Below are 19,950 nucleotides of genomic sequence, written 5' to 3' on the forward strand. Positions count from 1 at the left end.
TTGTCTTTGTTTTCCTGTTTTTTATACATTCTCCCATATTGACCTTTACCATTTTCTTTCAATTATTCTGGTTTAATTTACTTTTTTCCTAATTTCTTAATGTGGAAGTGAGAATCATTAATTTGAGACCTTTTTCCTTTTCTAATATAGGCATTCAGCGCTATAAATTCCCTCCTCGGTACTGCTTTACTGGTAGCTCACAAATTCTGGTATGTTTTATTTTCATTTAGTACAAAATACTTTATAATTTCCTTTTGATCTATTCTTTAAGCCATAGGTTATTCAGCATTGTATTATTTAGTTTCCAAGTATTAGTAAATTTTGCAGTTTTCTGCTAACAATTTCTAATTTAATTCCACTGTGATCAGAGAACACAGGTTCTCAATCCTTTTAAATTACTGGGACTTGTTTTATGGCTCAAAATATGGTCCATCATGGAAAATGTACTTAAGAAGAATTGAGAATAATCTGCTGTTGTTAGGTTAAATATTCTATAAGTGTTAATTAGGTCAAATTGGTTGACACTATTATTCAAGCCTTCTATATCTTTGTGATTTTCAATACTCAGAGAAGGGTACTGAACTCTCCAACTAAAACAGACAATTTGACTATTTCTCTTTAGAGTTCCATCAAGAGAAATTTTGAAATTCGATTAGAGGCAAAAAAAAATGTTTAGAAGTGTCATGTCCTCTTAATTAACCAATTTCTTTATCATTATGTAATGATATCTTTTATCCTTGGAAATATTCTTTGCTCTGAATGAAGTCTACTTTGTCTAGTATTAATATAGCCATTCTATCTTTCGACTGTTGTAAGTATGGTATATGTTTTTCCATTCTTTTAATCTATTTGTACCTTTATATTTAAAGTATGCTTCTTATAGACAAGAATATATAGTTAAGTCTTGCTTTTTTATCTGCCTATCTCTGCCTTTTAACTGGTGTTTTTAGACCACTTACATTTGATGTGATTACTGACATGGTTAGGTGTAAGTCTATTATCTTGCTATTTGTTTCTATGTGTTCCATGGACCTTTTTGCTCTTTTTATGACTTTTTTAAAAATTAAATAACTGTATTTTCTGATACCATTTTATCTCCTTTGTTAGATTACCTATAACTTTTTTGAGAACAGGATTGCTTTAGGATTTATAGTGTACATCCTTTAGTATACATCCTTTAACTTACCATAATCTACCTTCAAGTGCAGTACAAAAATCTTACAACAGTCTACTACCTAATACCATATCTTGCTTACCTAAGTCTCTGTACCTGAAAAAATGGGAAAGAAGCAAGCATTAGAAATAAAAGAAATAGTGGCAAGAAATTGAGACCTCCTTGATTTCATTTAAAAAGGTAAATAAGAGGGCGCCTGGGTGGCTCAGTCAGTTAAGCATCTGACGTCAGCTCAGGTCATGATCTCGTGGTCTGCGGGTTTGAGCCCCGTGTTGGACTCCGTGCTGACAGCTTGGAGCCTGGAGCCTGCTTCGGATTCTGTGTCTCCCTCTCTCTCTGCCCCTCCCCACTCATGCTCTGTCTCTGTCTCTCAAAAATAAATAAGTGTTAAAAAAAAAATTAAAAAGGTAAGAAACAAGAAGGAAAGAGAGGTTTAAAAATTAAAACTCTACATACATCTCTGATGGTTACTAAAACTGTTAAAGGATTTTTAAAAATAAATAAATAATCTTTAAATTTGTGTGTTTCTTTCCCAATGTAAATTTTTTTATGTTAAGTAGGCTTTAAAACTTAAAAGGCTCATCTGCTTTGTGGCCTTCATAGGGTTTCTGGCTACTATGAATCGTTTGATGCTGATTAGGTTTCATATCATGACATGACTTTCCCCTCATGTCTTTGCATACAGTAGACTGAGGGGAAAGTTATGGCTAAAACTGCACAATAAAATTACAACCCTACCTTTACCCTCCCACTGTGCATTCTGGATGTTCACTGAAGTGGGAACTGTGTCTAAACATATTCTCAGCTTCATTTTAATGGCATTTTTAAAAACACACAACTGAAAACAACAACAACACACAACTGGATGACATGTTAGTTTTGTACAGTTTTGTACTGCTTGTCACTTTTCTCTTGCCACCTTCCAGGACTCCTTTTTTGGCTCTAATAAGGATACCTACCTGCAACAGAATCCAGGATTCTGTAGTTCTCTAGTGTCACCTCCTTGTATTATTTTTAACACAATATGAGATAACATGTTAGGAAGTATTATATTAAAATACATTTAATGTGTCCATAATTAAAGTATGTATTATGTATTCATGCTGGTGTTCTTTATTGTTTTTTGTTTTCTTACTTCTAGTGAAGATTTCCAAGTAAAATGTTTTGGAGCATACAAATTTTTTTTTTTTTTAATAAAACCATATTCCCATAAAAAAAATTAGAACTCTACAACTTTACTATCTGTGTTCCAATCCTAGCTCTGCCACTTATACATAACCTTAGGCAAGATAGTTAGCCTTTGTTTCTACCTCTTTATTTTTTTAAAAAAAAAATTTTTTTTCAACGTTTTTTATTTATTTTTGGGACAGAGAGAGACAGAGCATGAACGGGGGAGGGGCAGAGAGAGAGGGAGACACAGAATCGGAAACAGGCTCCAGGCTCTGAGCCATCAGCCCAGAGCCTGATGCGGGGCTCGAACTCACAGACCGCGAGATCGTGACCTGGCTGAAGTCGGACGCTTAACCGACTGCGCCACCCAGGCGCCCTTGTTTCTACCTCTTTAAAATGGAGGAAAATAACAGTACCTACACTTCACCACGTTATCACAATGATCCAGTGAGTTAATACAGGTAAAATGTTTAGAACAGCACCAAGCCTCTTTTAAATCCTTGATAAATAAATACCAGGTCCTATTATTCAAACTACGTAAGACAGTATTTTTTTTTTATGCTCTATACCCAAAATAACATTTCATACCCAGCTCACACACTAGGTTGCCCTACTCTAAGTGAAGGTGCAAGCAAATTAACTCCTTAGGCTCTTTTAACTATAAGAAATTAATTCATGTTACCTCAATTAGCATTATATATATGTCACATATCATATATATATGTGTATGTATAAATGATGTCATACATATATGATGCTATTTACTAAACATTTGTTACATGCTTAGCATTGTTCTAAAAGCTTTGTGTCACCTCAGTTAATCTTCATATCAGCCCTACAAAGACAGATACTATTTATGATGCTCATTTTACGGATGAGGACTGAGACAGAGAAGATGAACAACTTGCCCAAGGTCACAAATCAGTAAAGGAGAGAGCCAAAAATCTACCACCAAAAGTCTGACACCAAAACCTGTACTCTTTTTCCTGGGAAAAAAAAAAAAAAACAACTGGATGTAGTCTCAAGAAAGGCAGGAACCACAGAAATACTAGAATAATCGAAGAAGAATATCCACAGAGCCAGAAATCAGAATCTTCAATCTCTTGCTCTATGCCTGTCTCTCTCTCAGATCTCATGGTTTCTCGCTTGGAATTCTGTGTTTCTCCCAACATAGATGACCTATTCTTTTCTCATCCCTCCTTATGCTAATCTTGTCCCACATTATCAAATGTAACTATCCCCCTACCCCAATGCAAATAAACCCTTCAATCCAAAGCATGCCCAAAAGACTAATTCTTGTTGTTATATCTTCAGTCATGCTCGTTCCTAATATATTCTTTACACCTTAACAAAACACATTCCTTAAGGAACACTCTGGCCTTCCCTTCACTAAGCCTCCTCTCCTGTCAACAGCTCTTCAATCTGACACATAAGTACATATGGTCTTATGCTATTTTTTTTTATCTTATGCTATTTACTGTGATTTCACATATAAGATTTCATCTTTCACCAAGAAGATGTAAATGAGTACAAGGCCTAAGATTTAAACTTCTATGATAACATTCACAGTACTGTGCTTACATAAAACATTCAAAAGTACTGTTCATAAAAAGAAAAAAAAAGAAGCAAAAAGTGGAATTTCTTATCTGTAAGATATCATCAAAACATTTGTTTTAGTAGACTTACCCTTGTCCCTCCAGCTTTAAGAGATAGGATTTAAAACACATAAACCTACAAAAACTACATCCACAAATCAAAACTGAAAAGTAGCAGAGGTTATCCTAGCAACAACTTTACAGGATAAAAGCTAAGTCAATCAAACTATAAAGATTTCAGTGCATTTACAGAAGAGCACCTTAAGAGCAGCAACAGAAAACATACAGATTTGTCACATAAGTTAATTCTAGAAGGCCAGAAAAGTTCTAGTCAAATCCTGTAAATCTAAATCAGGGTTGGAAGTCTAACAAAAATAATTTACTTCAGTAACCCTGAAGATCTAGAGTAACCCTCTGTAGGAGAGAATCTCAGCTATGATTATACTTGATCTTCAAGGTCCTGAAAGTGGAAGCGTGAAGAGCTAATTCAGCTAAGTCCTTGATTTATGCTTTCTCATTTGATCCTTACGATGATCCTATGAGAAGGTGCTCTTATGCCATTTGTAAATAGGGAAGCTGAATGCTAAAGAAATTAAGTAACTTGCCCACATTCACACAAACTTTAAGCACAGGATTAATGCCACTGTTTATGTTGCAAAACAGTTATTTTAAATCTAACAGTAAATTACTTGACGGATTCCTAGAGCACTCAGATGCATTATGAGAATTTTAAGGCAACATGAAATCATAGTTTTAACACTGACTTTCCTTTCAATGAAAATTAAACTATAGGTTAAGATACACATTTCATAGAAAGGCAAATGATCATTTTTAGACTAGACCCAACCAAAACCCACCACCATATCCTGTTTCTCAAGCAAGCACACTGAAGTCTATCATTCCTTGTTCAAAAAATCACTAGTGGCATCAACTTTATGACAGTTGGCTAACATATTGGATAAAAAGACAAAATCTAGAGGGACACCTTGGTGGCTCAGTTAGTTAAGCATCTGACTCTAGGTTTCGGCTCTGATCATGATCTCAGTTTCGTGGTTGCAAGCCCCACATCGGGCTCTGTGCTGACAGTGCAGAGCCTGCTTGGGATTTGCTCTCTCTCCCTTTATCTCTGCCCCTCCCCTGCTCACACTCTCTGTCTCAAAATAAATAAAATAAAAAAAAATTAAAGACAAAAAGACAAAAACTAGATCTTACATTAAAATAAAATGGATGAATTAAAGATAAAAAACATTTAAGTGATAAAAATACTAGAAGTAGGGGTGCCTGGGTGGCTCAGTCTGTTAAGCAGCTGACTCTTGATTTTGGCTCAGGTCATGATCTCACAGTTCATGGGTTTGAGCTCCACAACAGGCTCTGTGCTGACAGCGGGGAGCCTGCTTGGGATTCTCTCTCCCCCCTCTCTCTCTGTCCCTCCCTTGCTTGTGCACACGTGCTCACGCTTGCTCTCTCTAAATAAAATAAATAATCATTAAAAAAATGCCAGAAGTAAACACATGATTTTTTTTTTTTTTAAGTTGTGGCATAGGAAAGTCTTACTAGGACTAACAATAGAAACAACACAAGAGACTGGTATATCTGACTAGAGAAAATATAAGACACACACAGTAAAATATATTATTTCATTAATCTAAGATGAGTAGGGGCGCCTGGGTGGCGCAGTCGGTTAAGCGTCCGACTTCAGCCAGGTCACGATCTCGCGGTCCATGAGTTCGAGCCCCGCGTCGGGCTCTGGGCTGATGGCTCAGAGCCTGGAGCCTGTTTCCGATTCTGTGTCTCCCTCTCTCTCTGCCCCTCCCCCGTTCATGCTCTGTCTCTCTCTGTCCCAAAAAAAATAAATAAACGTTGAAAAAAAAAATTAAAAAAAAAAATCTAAGATGAGTATATTCTCACCTTTTAACATCTCTACAAGCAGGATGTCTCTTAAAATCAAGAATATCATGGTTTAACTGACAGCATATTATTTAGTCTTAGTTGTACATAAAATAATGCATCTTACAGTTGAAGCCATCTTGGATTCAGTAAGATTCTCTTAAGAGACAAAAGATAAAATGGAAAAGATCTAAAGCAAATGATTTAATATTCTTAATACACAAAAAGCTCTTACATGTTATTAATGTTAACACGGTGTTTCAACTGCACTGATTATGTATCATTTCTTAAGTTAGGAGTTAACTGTACCAGTTTTTTATGTACTTTTTGTGTATCTGATTTATTTCCTTAAAAGGCTTTAAATCAAAAGACTTATGCCTTTAAAAGAATTAAGAAAATAGGTAAAAGGTATGTATGAAAAGGAAACTGGAGAAAGTAGCACGAATATACAAAAACGTGAAAATATAAGTTCCACTGAAAATGTTTACAAATGCCAATTAAAACTGAAAGCATTTATTACACAACAGATCAATGTATATGCTTTTAAAGCTGATCACCAAATCTGTGTTAGCATACAGACACACTTACACACCATGGGCAAGAATGAAAATGTACTTAACCACCAAACAAGAAACCCTTCTTTTAAGAATTCACCAAAAGGAAATAATCAGAAAAGAATAGGAAGACCTATTTAAAAAGGATGCTAACTTTGTCACTGTTTAATATAAAAGTTAGAAACAACCTAAATGTCCATCAAGATTCCTTAGGTAAATTATGATTCATCCATACAACACAACACCATGCAACCATTAGAAATAATGGCATAGAAAGACTGTCTTTGAAAGGCATATAAATATTCCTGAAGTATACAAAGACTATTTTTCCCCTTGTTTTAATTTTTAAACTTTTTCTATTTTTTTTTAAATTATTTATTTTGAGAGAGAAAGAAAAAGCGTGTGCATGGGAGGGGCAGTGGGGGGGGGGCGGAGGGAGGGAGACAGAGAATCTCAAGCAGGCTCCACACTGTCAGTGCAGAGTCTGACGTGGGGCTTGAACTCACAAGCCATGAGATCATGACTTGAGTCGAAATCAAGAGTCAGATGCTTAATTGACTGAGCCACCCAGGTGCCACTCTATTCAGTTATTTTTTTTTTTTTTAATTTTTTTTTCAACGTTTATTTATTTTTGGGACAGAGAGAGACAGAGCATGAACGGGGGAGGGGCAGAGAGAGAGAGGGAGACACAGAATCGGAAACAGGCTCCAGGCTCTGAGCCACCAGCCCAGAGCCCGACGCGGGGCTCGAACTCACGGACCGCGAGATCGTGACCTGGCTGAAGTCGGACGCTTAACCGACTGCGCCACCCAGGCGCCCCTATTCAGTTATTTTTAATTGAAGTGTAAGTGACAAACATACAAAAGCTTTTCATATGAGCATCAGATTTAAAAAATCTTTTCTGATTTGATTTAACCTCTTTATTGAGATATAAAAGACATTTTTATATGTATGTACAGTATGTACAGTGTACTGGGCAACATGTTTTTCCTGTGTAGCCACCCATGTAACCACCAACCAAATGAGGATGCGGAACATTTCCGGCACTCCCAGAGTCTTGCTCCTCTAGTCCCAACCCCTAAACTCTACTCTGACTTCTATCAACACAGCTGAGTTTGACCTTTTCCTGAAATTCAAAATAAAAGAATCATACAGCATATACACCGTGTCCACCTTCTTCTGCTCAACCTTCTGTGTGTTTGCCCATACTGCCTGGGAAGAGCGGTAGAGTTCCTTCCTTTCCACTGATGCGTAGTACTACTTTAGTGTAAAACAGACTACACATTATTGATCCATTTTTTCTGTTGATGGACATTTGGATCGTGTCCCATTGGGAGTTGTTATGAAAAAAAGCTGCTATGTTTCTTCAGGTTTTATAACTGATTTTATTTTCACTGCCTTTAATTTAGTTTTAGATACTTCTATTAATAAAATTAAAAGGATCACAACCCAGAAAAATATAACACACAAAAAAATACAACTACCACTTCATTTTAAGATTTATGTTTTACATAGCTGAGATTCTTACACATGCTGTTTCTTCTGAATCAATCCCTTTTCCTTTCAGTTTTTTTCTCCCTTTTTCTCTCCCTCTCCTCACCTTAGCCCAACTAGTAAGAAATGTTTACATCTAGTGTGCAACGTTTTCCCACCCTTACAAGATCACTTAAACACATACACACACATAGGTTTTTGTGGTTTTACAAAAAGGTGATACTTTATATACTCCTCTGCATCCTGCTTTTCTAAATTAAATATGGTAGCAGTGTCTTCATATCACTGATTATTTTTGCCATGTCTTATTTTTAACAGCTTTATTGAGATATTAATTCACATACCATACAATTTGCCTATTTAAAGTATACAATTCAGGAGATTAAGAGTGTACTTATGATGAGCACTGAGTAACATACAGAATTGCTAAGTCACTATAGTGTACACCTGAAATTAATATAACACTTGATGTTAATTATACTGGAATTAAAACTTTAAACAATAAAATAAAGTTTACATTTCAATGGTATGTACAACTATCACCACAATTTGAGAACATTTTCATCATCTCAGAATGAGACTCCACGCCCTTTAGCTCCCACTGCCTCTCTCCTTTCCCCAAGTCCTAAGCAACCACTAATCTACGTCTACAGATTTGCTCTGTTCTGGACATTTCATCTGAATGGAGTCATATAACATGTGGCATTTTCTGACTGCTTCTTTCACCTACTATCATATTTTCAAGGTTCTGTGATGTTGTAGCATGTAGCTACTCCTTTTACTGACTGAAGACTAATTCATTGTATGGATATACCACATGCTGTTTCTCCACTTGTTCATTTATAGACATCTCGGTTGTTTCTACTTTCTGTCTATAGTGAATGCTGCTGCTGTAAATACTCATGTACAATTTTTTCAGGGACATGTTATCACTTCTCTTGGTAATTCTATGTTAAATAATCTGAAGAACTCCCATAATGTCATCCAAAGTAGCCATATCAATTTACATTCCTATCAGTGTGTGAGGATTCCAATTTCTGTACAACTCTGCCTACATTTGTTATAATCTAAATTTTTGATTCTAGTCATTCTAGTGGCGTGAAGGTGGATTCCATTATGGTTTCTGTTTCATTTCCCTGATACCTAATAATATTAAGCATCTTTTCATGTGCTTATGCATATCTTCTTTTAAAAAATGCCAATTCAGGGGCACCTGGGTGGCTCAGTTAGTTAAGTGTCTGACTCTTGGTTTCGGCTCAGGTCATCACCTCACGGTTCATGAGTTCGGGCCCCACATCAGGCTCTGCGCTGACAGTGTGGAGACTGCTTAGGATTCTCTTTCTTTCTCGCTCTCTCTCTGCCCCTCCCCTACTCATGCTTACCCTCTCTCTCAATATAAATAAACTTAAAAACTTTTTTTAATAATAAAAAAATTAAAATGCCAATTCAGATCCTCTGTTTTCAAATTGGGTTATTTGTCTTTTTATTACTGAGTTGAGTTCTTTACATATTCTGAATACAAGTCTTTTAGCAGATATATGACTTGCAAATATCTTCTCCCATTCTGTGGGTTGTCTTTCTACTTTCTTGATGATGTCCTTTGAAGCTTAAGTTTAAAATTTTGATGAAACCCAATTTATCTCATCTTTGTTTTGTTGCTCTGGCTTTTGGTGTCATATATAACAATGCTTTGCCTATTTCAAGGTCATGAAAATTTACTCCTATGTTTTCTTCTACAATACATGTCTTCTGATGTCCATGTATACTGATTTCTATTGAGTTTTAAAACAAGAAGCGAAACTGCTGGATCACAGGGCATATATGTGTAGAGCTTTAACAGAGGATACCAAAGAATTTTCCAGAGTGGTTTTACCAATTTTCAAACCCATCTGAAATGTATGAGAGTCTAAGTGCTCTATATTCTTGTCAACACTTAGTAGCTTCATATTTCTTCATTAACACCATTCTGGTGGGTATATCTTAGTATCACATGATAGTTTTAACCTGTAACTCCCTAAAAATCATGTGAGTACCTTTTCACCTTAGCCATCCAAACAACTCATTTTGTAAATGCCTGTTTCAGTCTTTTGCCCATTTGTTTCAAAATTGGGTTCCTAGTGTTATTGTTTTGTTTTGACATCTTTTATATACCCTAGATACAAGTCCTCTGTCAGTTTTAAGTAATGCAGACACTCTTTCTAGTGTGTCACTTGCCTATTTACTTGAAGTATCCTTTGATGAACAGAGGTTCTCATTTAATGAAGAACAATTTATCAGTCTTATCTGGTTAGTACTTATTGTGTCCTGTTTAGGAAAAAAAAAACTTTGCCTACCGAAGGATCACGTAGATATTTTTCCAGGTTTTCTCTAGAAACTTTATTTTTGACCCTTCATCTTATATCTATAGCCCCTTCAAAACACATACATAACCTCTGTTACAAAACTATTTCAGGATACAGAAAAAGGAAAGCTCCACAACTCATTTTATGAGTTTCATAACTTTAAAGCCAAATGCACACACATAAATCTGTGATAAATCTATTGATAAATGTGGATTTTTAAAAAACTCTAAGACAATGGCAAACGAAGTTCAGCAGTGTGTGTGAGGAGAGACAAATGCAACACAGCTAAGTAGGGTTGGATGTAATAATGCAAACAGGAGATACTCTATTAATGTGTGATACATTCTATTAGATTAACGAAGAAAATACACATGATCATCTCTCCCAACACAGAATAAGCACTTGATGAAATTTAATACTTATTTATGATAGTAAAAGATAAAAATTCTTGCCAAACAAAGCCTATAACATATTTCTTAATCTTTTACAGTTATCTATCAAAAACTTAAGGTAGAGGAAATAGGGAGAGGTTGGTAATAGGCTACAAACTTTCAATTATAAGATAAATAAGTTCTGAGGATCTAATACGTAATATGGTAACTATAGTTGGTAACAGTATATTGTATAATTAAAATTTGCTAAGAAAGAACTTAAATGTTCCCACCATAAAAAAAAAAAAGTAAATATGTGAGGTGATAGGCGTGTTAATTAACTCAATGGGGAAATCCGTTCACAACACGTCACAACATTATAAATGTTCCTTACTTACTGTTTTAGTGTGTGTATGATTTAGTCATATATCAGCTAGTTAAAATACAGATTTATATAAAGGCAAACTTTTTACCTTGTTTATTGCTGTATCCCCAGCACCAAGAACTATTTCTGGTACAAAGAAAATGCTCCATGACTTTTTTAAATGAATAAATAAATGAATGATTTCTAAATCAAAATCTGTACTTGGGGAAAAAAATTATAGTACTATAGGCTAAGTCTGTATGTATAAACAATATATATACATGTATGTACATATTACTTATGCATGCAATTATTTCTGATTAGATTAATAAAATAACTAGCTAGTTTAAAAATACCTATATTGAGATATCATAATTATGAGACTTTAGAGATATTCCTATTAAAGTCAGAAACATGACATTCAAGTGAGCCCTTAATGCTACTATCTGGAAAAACACTGTATTTCCCTATTCTATTTTCTGTTCACTTTTCCACTTTTTGATAGATGACCGTATCATATATTTTTCCCTCTTCTCAAACCTCCAATACACACTCCTATTCTTCTTTACTTTAGGTAATTACCTCACTTTCCATACACTAAGGTAAACACAAAACCTTAGGTGAAAACTCCAAGCCACCATCATTTTTATGTCTCTATCCAAATACAGATGGCGCCTGAACAACACAAGGTTAACTGCATGGATCCACTGACACATGGATTTTTTTCAATAAATATAGTACAGTACTGTAAATGTATTTTCTCTTCTTTATAATTTTCTTAGTAACATTTTCCTTTTTATAGCTGTCTTTATTTTAAGAATACAGCATGCAGGGGCGCCTGGGTGGCGCAGTCGGTTAAGCGTCCGACTTCAGCCAGGTCACGATCTCGCGGTCCGTGAGTTCGAGCCCCGCGTCGGGCTCTGGGCTGATGGCTCAGAGCCTGGAGCCTGTTTCCGATTCTGTGTCTCCCTCTCTCTCTAGCCCTCGCCCATTCATGCTCTGTCTCTCTCTGTCCCAAAAATAAATAAACGTTGAAAAAAAAAAAAAAAAGAATACAGCATGTAATTCATATAATATACAAAATATGTGTTAATCAGCTGTTTATGTTATCAGTAAGGCTTCCTGCCAACGACAGGCTATTAGTGATTAAGTCTGGGGGAAGTCAAAAGTTCTATGTGGATTTTTGACTGCACGGAAGTCGGTGACCCTAACCCCTTGTTGTTTAAGGGTCAACTGTATTCCATCTTCTCTCCTGTTTCTATAAACTCCCCCTACTCCTAGTAAAGCAAAGGCTAATCCTTACACCTGTACATAGATCAGGAGTCATCAAACCAAAGCCCATACTATCCATGGCTGCTTTGACGCTACAAAAGTAAAGCTAGGAGTAACAGAAACTGGCCCACAAAGCCTAAAATACTCATTATCTAGCTCTGTAAAGAAAAACTGTTGACTCATGCACTAGACCATCTCTCCTCTCAACTAATATGGGCACTGCTGGTTGAAAGAGCCCACGAAGTTCCAAGCACATAAAGTAAGATGCAAACAAGACACAACATCAAGGACATGTCAGATATACTGATGACAAAAAAAAAAAAAAAAAAAAAAAAAAGACCTTAACAGGGAGAGGTCACATAAAAAGGATGAAGACTGAATGGCATGAGACTTTGGAATAACCACTTGAAGCTAGAAAATTATAGTGCAATCTCTTAAATCTTGAGGGGAAATTATTCTACCTTGGAATTCTACACTCAGACCAGCCAAATTATTAATCAGGTATCAGCGTGGAAGAAAGATATTTTCAGCAATACATACATTTCAAAAATGTCACCTCCTCATACACTTTCTTAAAAGTTACTGAGGGATGCATTTCACCAAAACATAGGTATAAATGGCAAAAGAGGAAGGCATGGATCCAGACACCACAGGCTCTGACACAGGGAAAAGGCAAAGAGAACTCTCAGATTCATGACGAGAGGTCGCAGGCTACACCTGTATGGCAGGAGTGGAAAGCCACAGTACAGATTTGAACAAAAGCACAGAAAGACCTAGGGGGTTCCCAATTTTTTAAAAAACTGAACAATATGATGTTGAACATACTGGGACAGCTTTAAAAGAAAAAAATTAGAGACAAATGGGAAATTAAGCAAAATTCAGAAAAGAAGAAAAATTTTTAACTCCAAGAAATATAATTTTAGTACACTGCAAAATTCAACAGTAAACATATTTACAAAGTCATAATAGTGTGAACAATGAACACTGATTTAACCAAAAGCATAATATACTGGGAGATAAAGGATTTTCAAGGTGGCCTAGGAATCTGAAAGCACAGACTCATCTTCCACAGTAGCAAGCCAGAAGAGATCTAAAATTGAAATAGTTTAAAATATGGGAGTAAATACCAGAAGAAACAGCTACAAGTATGGAAAATGGTTGCTTTAAGAGCAGAATATAGGAAGGAAAGTTATACCAAGTTGAGGCAGGGGATAGTGTTTTTCGTTATAAGTCCTACAGTACAATTGTCTTTTTAACTGCGTAGTTGTATTATTTAAAGTCAACAACTGTTTTAAAACAAAACTAATGGTTTTTGTGTCCTTTAATGTCAGTTAATTCAGTCACCCCACAAATAATACCTAAGCATTGACTATGTGCCAGGTTCTTTTCTAGGTGCTACAAATACAACAGTGAAGAAAACTAAGTCCTTGCCCTCATGAAGCTTACATCCAGAAGGAAGAAAGCAATAAACAAATTAACGTACGATTTAATGTCCGATAAATTAATGTTGTGAAGAAAAATAAAGGTAAGGGTAGAGTGTGATAAGGATCCTATTTAAGTAGGGTTTTCAGAAAAGGGCTCCTTCCAAGAATCAGCAAAAAGGAAATCAACCTAAAAATGAAAATGTGTTTTGAGAAAATGTCATAAAAGTAAAATTAGAGAAGGGTATCAATGAAGTCCAAAGTGAGAACTTCATTTTAAGCCTCTCATACTCCAAAGCTACGTATCATTCAAGAGCCTGTACCAAAAGTTCTCAGTAGTGAAACATAAATCGCTAGGGACCCTCAACCTAAGTCACAAACATGGCTATTTATACTCTTCCTATATCTATAACTAGCCATTACTTATTAAAGTTACCAGGTAGGGGCAGCTGGATGGCTCAGTTAGTTAAGCATCTAACTCTTGGTTTTGGGTCTGGTCACAACCTCCCGATTCCTGGGTTGGACCCCCAAGTCTGGGTCTTCGATGACAGCATGGAACCTGCTTGGGATTCTCTCTCTCCCCTTCTCTGCCCCTCCCCCAGTCCATTCTCATTTTTTTCTAAATAGACAAATAAACATTTAAAAAATAAAGTTACCGTGTATATTTATACTCAATTTTCTTTCCATAGAATACGTGGATGTTTATACTTTAACTATGTAGTTAAACATTTTCCTAAATCAAATGCTCAACACATTAATCAAGTAAGATTAAAAAAAAAAAAATTCCAGATTACTTCCAAGTTACCAAAATTTATCACGTCCAATCTTCATTCTCTTACTACAGAGGAGCCCTAAACCAATGGGAATAAGACACATTTAAAAAAACAATTTATAGGGTAATGCAATACATTAACTTTCCTTTCCAAGGAACCTCACTCAGGCTAAGTGAAGTAGAGTTCCAACTTTTTTGAATTATCTTCTCACTGAAAATTGAGTAACTGAAAAAATATAGTATTCAGATTAAAGGGATAATTTTATTCTACATTTAGTTGTTATAAGAACCTAATATTCAAAAAATAGGATTGATTTTAATACATCTTATTCTCAAGACACTTACACCATTAAAAGTCCATCAAAACTATCTGTGTCTTTTTTACATAGCAAAAAAAGTGATACTTTTAGATTTTAAATAGGTTTTAAAGTTTAACTCATGAAAAGAAAGCAAATTCAACTAATTACATCTCAATTAAGAGGAGGACTTAAAGTTTAAAAGTTATTTAGAAATTTCTGGAAAAGTAAACCAGTAACCATATTGTACACTGACCTGTAACACTAGACGTTGATGCTTTCCCCAAGCTTTGCACTTGGAGACGGAGCACTGGGCTATAGGAACGGCTACAACTTGGGATTGGGTTGACTGCTTGCTTACTATTGGTGTGCTTCCTCATCTAAAATGACATAGGGCCACCTCGGTGGCTCAGTCAGCCAGACTCTTGATTTTGGCTCAGGTCATAATCGCACAGTCATGAGATCAAGCCCAGCTTCGGGAGTTGAGCCTGCTTAAATTCTCTCTCCCTCTCCCTCTGCCTGTCCCCAGCTCACACTCTCTCTCTTTCTAAAAATAAATAAATAAATAAATAAATAAATAAATAAATAAATGGGAGCTAATAATGCCTACATAGGGTCAAAGTTAATTACTGGCGGTCCTGACAATGAGAAATACTCACATATTTAAGTATCAATAATATATATATAAGCTTTGTAATCTGCAAAACACTATACCAATATTTGTCATATTTTAATCAAAAAGGAAAACTATCACTTTCAGTCAAGTTTTTCTGATTTTAGCAATAATGGTTATCAGATTCTATGGAAGAACAGTAGGACACCAGTCCACTCACACACACACACACACACACGTGCCAGAAAAAGAAGAGAGGATTTTTTTTTTTTAATTTAGACTTAAAAAAAAATCTGACTCCCTTATAAACAAGTGCCAAGAGGGAATTATTTTTAGCAAGTATTTAACTATACAAACCAAAAGACTAAAGCTGTTTAACCACATGTAAACTCCACATCATCTGACTTCAGGTAGAATGTTTATTTTTGGTTCCACTTGGGAACTAGACACCCAATGTATATAAACATAAATATATTTTTTAAACAACTTTAATGCTTTTGTTCACTCAGTAATAATTCACACTATTCTTAGAAGGAAAAACACAAACAATATCCTTAACTAAAGTTCACTGCAAGAGATTTTACTTCTTAAACTTTTAAGCTAACTTTAAACAAATAACATTATCTGACAGAGGAGCAGTGGACTATTTGCCCACTTATTCTTTAAACTCCATCAGAGCACAGACCTGTCTTTTTCTCTGCTGTATCCCCAACACTGAGGCACCTAACTGGCACCAACTAGGTACTCAACAAATATGTGTGGAACAAATGAGTAAGTGAGTGAGTGAACTGGGCCTCTAGACTAAAGCTTAATTTTCACTTAAATATCCATCACTCATTACAAACAACTATACTCTCAACTATAACAACGTGATAAACTGAAAAAGACACATAGTAGGTACTTAAACACACACAAGTATATTACTTATGTGTGTAATAAAAGTACGCAAAGTAAGAGTTCAAAAAAATTTCTTTCAAGAAATTTTGGTGTGTTCTTTCTGATACACACACACACACACACACACACACACACACACACACACACACACCCCAGAAAAGCATGTTGCAATCTTGATAAAGCAAACATCATCTTTAAAGTTCTGTTGCAATGTGGAATAATTTAGGCAAAATGAACAGTATTTCCAGTGTCCCACCCAGAATATTTTCGAAAGTCAAATTCCTTAATTCAGTTAAAGGTGGACTAAATTGGAAAAACAGACCTTACCATTTCAAAATTATTATACTGAATTTTAAAGAGGGAAAATAAAATAGGTTTAAAATAAATTACAGTCAAATTAATGCAAAAAGGCATCTAATATCCTTATATTTGACCTTTAAGCAAATTAAACAATTTCCCAAAAATTTTTAAACTAGATTATAAACTGTATGCCCACAAAGCTTGAGTTAGTAGTTGTTTTTATTAAAATAATACTGTTTGGATAAGTTCCTTCATAATTCTAAAGTTCATAGTAAGATATTCAGCAGTAACAGTACAGTAATACACATTATAGTTATGATAATTTGCACAAGCATAATTATCTGGGTGGAACAGGCTTTATGGCTAGCATGCTATGGTCTGTGACTGCATGGATCGAAGTTTCCCAAGATTCTGATGGTCATCTTCAAAGAGACTTAAGTAAGAGCCGACTTCACGGTGAATACAAAAATGCACCAAAATCAATTCATAAACACCGATACGAAAACAAGGCTCTCTATAAGAACTACAGCGTTGGAAGAAAAAAAAAAAATCCAGGGCACATAAAAGGTAAAACTCAATTGCTGCCCGTGTTTCCTGCTTTACAGTCTTAAACGCCAGGTATTAGATATTTTTTTTTTTTTTTTAGCGTTTTCTTAAACAGAAATTTAATGTTTTCAGTTACCCCTCCTCCACAGTTAACATCAATGCCCTTTCTTCCTCCTCCTTTACCCCTCCCAGTTCAAACAAATTAACATTTGTACGAAGGTACCTCCTATCAGCTCTCAGCTTCTTCCCAAACACGCCCACGTACATTGAAACTGGCCTGCGTCTACACAACACAGCTACAGGAAAAGAGCTCCAAGGGGGGCAGGTGGGAGGATAATTTAGCTCAGCACAGGTTTACGACTCTTTTCCAGATATTAGCTCCTCACTCTTGGCTCGGGTTTCTGCCAAATCACCTCCAAAGCATGGTGTTTATGAGCCTACCTAATCCGATACTGCAATGGAATTCCGGATATTTGCAGACAGATATCCCGGCTTTGCAAGTGTTTGATCAGATCGGTCCGGAATCTCTCCTTAGTACGCCCGCTCCTAGCTGTACAGCGACCCGACCTCCGGCCGCGCCCCCGACTCCGGACCCTGCCGCGCTCCCGGCTGGAGGCCAGCGCAGGACCAGCCCCTCCGCGTCCCGGGCTGGCGGGCGACCCGGGCTGCGGGCCGCTCCGCAACAGGTCACCGTGACCGCGGGCGCGGGTTCGCGGGCGGCTGGCTCGGCTGCCGGCTTCGGGGGCGCAGCGCCAGAGCCAGGGGAGGGGGTGTGGCCCGGCTCCGCGTTCCCGGCGCGGCGGTCCGGACTCCGGCTCACCTGAAGGGAGGCTGAGGCGCAGCCCGGCGCCAGGGTAGTGCGGGCCGCGGCCAGGGGCTCCCGCCACCCAGGAGGGTGAGCCGAGGCGGCCTCAGGGGGCCACCCCGCCCCCGGCCTCGGGACAGAGACCGGGAGCCGGGAGCCCACGGCCGCCTCCAGCCTCCGAGAGCGAGCCGCCGAGGGAGGCGCGGCCCCGGGCCCCCCAGCGCTCTCCTCCCTCAGCCCGAGCCCCGTCTCCGCGCCGAGGGCAAGCAGCCCCGGGGCCCGAGGCCAGGAGAGCCACACCGCAGCGCCCGAGCCGCCGCCATTCCCCGCGCCGCCGCTGCGGCTCCGCGCCTCCCGGGGGGCGCAGCGCACCCACCTTCCCTCCCCCGCACCGCCCGCCAAGGCTCCGCACCGGGCCCGCGGCCGGAGCACCGACCTGTGCAGCCGCGGCCGTCGCCTCGGAGGATGGGAACACGACGCCGGCCTCAGGGTCCGCCGCTGCCGCCGCCGCCGCCGCCGCCGCCGCCTAAGCTAGCGCCTGGCGACCCGAGCAGTCGGCGTCTCTCATTCAGCGCCCGCCGCCGCCGCGGCCGCCGCTCGGGGGAGGGGAGTGAGCTGGATCCACCCCGTCCGCGCCGCGGGTGGGGGAGGAGAGAGGACCTGCCGGGCGCGCGCAGGGAGGGCGGGGCGGAGCCGCGCGCGCGCGCACCAACCGAATGCGCTCGCGCGTGCCTTCGGGGCCGCGAATGGCGGGGTCTTCGCCGCGCGCTCCGCGCCTGCTACTCTACTGCCCCACACGCCCAACTGGCGCCGGGGACCAGTGTCCGCGGCGCGCGCCGCTAGCCGCAGCCCCCCGCCCGGCGCCCGCGGGAGGGAGGGGCCGCTACCCGCCCTAAGGAGGGGCGGGGAAGGGTTGGAGGGCTGACAGGTGGGGCGCCGGACACCTCCTTTCCGCACGGGGCCCACCGCGGTGAAACCGACCCTGGTGTCTGTCGCTTTCAGCGCCGGCACCTCACCTTTAAGGCCGGAGAACAAAGTCTGGAAACACTTGGTCCCCAGATGAAATATTCTGGCCGCGCCAGCGGTGTTTTTAGAATTAGTCGCTGCAACTAATGTGGGGGGCTCCAAATGTGAAGAGCCGCCCCACTGCCGTAGGACCATAAATTATGGTGATCAATACTCTCATATTAAGATTCGGGAAGTGTTAGAAGTAGGCCTTTGTAAGTGTTATGCTGGGGACTGCCCGTGGCTTAATAAGCAAATGGCAGAAATTTGGCATCCCCGGGGGTCTCGGATTGACGAGTTCCAGGTGAAAGGTATTTTCATGTCAATGCACGAAAAAGATTCTGAAATATCAAATATTTTCTGTGAATGAAAAAGGAACAGATTCGTTATAAACGGCGGAAGGGTGTTTCGGAGGGTGCTCTGTATGGGGTGGCCTACTTAAAATTAGCACCATTTGATGCAGTGTGACTATAAATGGAAGGTTTTAAGTGAGCCACCTTTATGCTGTCATTAGACCATTTGGAAATGATTATTTGATGATCTGCAGCTCTTCAGGCCATGTACAGTAGAATGTGGAAGGGATACTGTGTACTAACTAGCATTGGGTATAAAACATGAAAGGACCAAAATTGTTCCCATTTGGTTTCTTTCCTCCCTTTTATAACCACCAAGCAGAACTGATTAATCGTGCATATTGAAGAATGCTAATTATTTCCTCCTTTGACGGCCTGGTATCATAACCCTTTACTCTTAGGGAAGCTAGAATGCCCCTTCAAACCCCTTCCCTCAAATAGGGTCACTTCTTTAAAGCCTTCCCTCCCGCTCCCCAAACCCAAAGGTAAGTTTAAAAACAAAAACAAACAGGATAGACAAAGTTTATGGTTTTTCACTTTTATTGCATTTTACTTTCAGAGAAAGTCTTGAAGGAAATCATGATGAAATCACTGAGAGAAGTAGAGAAACCAAAAGTAAGAAAAAAAACAACTTTCAAATGAGAATAGACTTAGAAAAAGGAAAACAGACTATTGGTAAAAAGGGGGGAAATGTATTATGTATACAGAGTTTTCCCATA

At 38.6% G+C, this 19,950-nt stretch overlaps 1 protein-coding gene across 6 annotated transcripts in view; it reads right to left on the reverse strand.

Moving 5' to 3' along the window:
• RALGPS2 (Ral GEF with PH domain and SH3 binding motif 2) overlaps positions 1-18,458 on the reverse strand; it is a 170,167-nt gene extending 151,709 nt beyond the window's left edge. For 4 of the 6 annotated variants that reach the window (XM_086694699.1, XM_086694697.1, XM_086694698.1 and 1 more), the window contains exon 1: positions 18,310-18,458. The gene's annotated coding sequence lies outside the window, so the exon portion shown is untranslated. Of the gene's footprint in view, positions 1-17,509; positions 17,624-18,309 lie in introns of those variants that run through there. The other 2 variants (XM_086694694.1, XM_086694695.1) reach the window with 2 other exon arrangements.
• Between the last annotated feature and the right edge of the window lie 1,492 nt (positions 18,459-19,950).

The sequence above is a fragment of the Puma concolor genome, chromosome E4, assembly GCF_028749965.1.
Source record: "Puma concolor isolate L17-30 chromosome E4, mPumCon1.1.hap2, whole genome shotgun sequence".
Classification (NCBI taxonomy): Eukaryota; Metazoa; Chordata; class Mammalia; order Carnivora; family Felidae; genus Puma; species Puma concolor.